This window comes from Cervus elaphus, chromosome 25 (genome assembly GCF_910594005.1).
Source record: "Cervus elaphus chromosome 25, mCerEla1.1, whole genome shotgun sequence".
NCBI lineage: Eukaryota > Metazoa > Chordata > Mammalia > Artiodactyla > Cervidae > Cervus > Cervus elaphus.
The window spans coordinates 3,922,360-3,924,691 of NC_057839.1; positions in this window are offsets into that span (position 1 = coordinate 3,922,360).

Here is a 2,332-nt window from a genome sequence, read left to right on the forward strand (position 1 = left end):
AACAAAAACCAAAACACACACAAAAAAATTTTTTTAAATATATATGAAGTTCAGTTTAAAAAATAGGGCTTCTCTTTTTTGTTGTTTTTTGGTAAGGTTATAGTGTATTGAAAATGAAAATTAAGGAGTAGTAGAGGAGTACTAGAGGACTTTAAAAGAAATAAGAGAAAAAGAAAATAGAAAATAGAAGAGAAAAAGGGGGAAAAAAAAGAAAGAAAGAAAAAAAAAAAAGAATTTTCCCTAATTAAAAAAATCGTAAAAATCTATGAAAATGAAAGTTAAGGAATGATGGGGGAGTAATAGGGAATTTTAAAGGAAAATAAAAGAGAAATAATAAAAAAGAAAAAATTTAAAAAAAAAAATTTTTTTTTCTTATTAAAAAAAAAAAAAGTAAAAATATATCTAGGAATTTCTCTGGAGCTGTTGCGGTCAGTGTCGATTCGGCTCAGTTTCAGATATCTCCTCGTTCCAGCTTACAGATCTCGATATCTACAGGCCTCTTCCGGTGTAATCGGTGTTTTCTACAGGGATTTTAATCTGTTGCACCGCTCTCTCCTGAAGCGGTTCCCTTTGTTTATTTGGCTTCTGTTTGCCGGTTTCTTCAGAGCCTCATTTCCGCCCTGACACAGGCGGGCGGAGGTGGACTCTTATTCAGGTAGCTAGTTCTGTCGCGCTGCTGGGAGGGGCTGACGCTGCGGGGATGGGCTGGCGCTGCCGGGAGAGGCTGGCGCTGGTTTCTCGGTCTGCGCTGCTCAGGATCCCGGCCACTCCTCATGGAGCGCGCCGCGCGCAGCTCCAGCCCTCGGGTGATCCACAAAAGCGCGGAACAAAAGGCTGAGTCCGCTCTTGTGCCTTCCCCGTCAGAGCGTTCCAGGCAGCCAGGAGCTTGACAGGCGCACTTTCCCCGGGTGTGGCGTGCCCACTACCTTCCACGGGCCCAAATCTCGGTTTCTGCCGGCGCCAGTCGGGTGTGTGCGCCTTCTGCCCTCTGCGTCCCCAGCCTGTCCCCGCCTGCGTCGGTCGGGTGCCTGCGCGCTGTGTCTCGCCGCGACCTGCTCCCGCCTCTGGCGGGTCCAGGCCGGCCTGCAGTCTGCGAGCCCCTCTCCGGACTCTCTCAGTCCCCCCGTTCCGCGAACGGCCGGCAGCGAGTTCGGCCGGTCAATTTTCTCTCTCTTCCCTGCTCTCCCACAGTTCAAGCCGGCAACTCACAAAAGCTCCCTCCGATTGTCCTCAGGGCACTCAGGCCCGGACCCTGCCCCAAACAATACCGCCCGCTCCTCTCCGTGCCGCCCCCACTTGCTGGTGGCGGATGCGGGTGTCTGGGGCACTTTTCTGCTGAGAGTTGCTTTTAGGCACGTAATCTGTGGGTTTTATTTATTGTTTCCCTCCCAGTCAGGTTGCCCTCCTAGATTCAAACACTTCCCCCAGGCCCGCCAGTGTGAGGGTTTCCTGGTGTCTGGAAACGTCCTCTAAAGACTTGCTTCCCGAGACGGATCTCCGTCCTTAGCTCTTTTGTCTCACTTTTTATCTTTTATATTTTGTCCTACCTCCTTTCGAAGACAATGGGCTGCTTTTCTGGGCGCCTGATGACCTCAGCTAGCGATCAGAAGTTGTTTTGTGAAGTTTGCTCTGCGTTCAGATATTCTTTTGATGAATTTGTAGGAGAGAAAGTGGTCTCCCCGTCCTACTCCTCCGCCATCTTGGCTCCTCCCCCGCATTCACTTTACTGTACCCTTTTTACAGCAAAAAAATTTTAAACAACTTGTCAACTCCATCCCCTCTCTCTCCTTTTTCTCTTAGATGTAATCCCACAAGCTTTTGCCACATCATTTCCTGGACTGTTCTCATCTGCATCATCAATGATCTTCCTGTTATTAAATCTCATGGTCAATTCTCAGCCCTCAGCTTACTTAACCTTTGACACAGTTGACCACTTCCTCCTCCAGCAAATCCCTTTGCCACTAGGCTTTCAGGGTGCTACATTTTCCTGCTTTCCCTCCTGATTCTTCTCTCCTGAGGCTCATCTCTGCAAACTTTTAATGCTGAAGGCTCCTGGGCCTCTTCAACTTTTTATGAAACCATTACCCTCAGTGCTCTCAGTCTTGTGGCTTTAAATTTTGCGTTTCCACTGATGACTCATAAATTTACAGCTCCAACTCAGATCAGTCCCCTGAACCAGACTCATATACCTAACTGTGTTTCTAATAGTAATTTCCAGTGACATATCCAAAACTGAACTCCTTCTCTTCCCACCCAAACCCAGTATTCCCAGTCTCCCCCATTCTGTTAGTGGAGTTCATTTTTTCTAGCTGCTCAGGCAAAAATAAATACA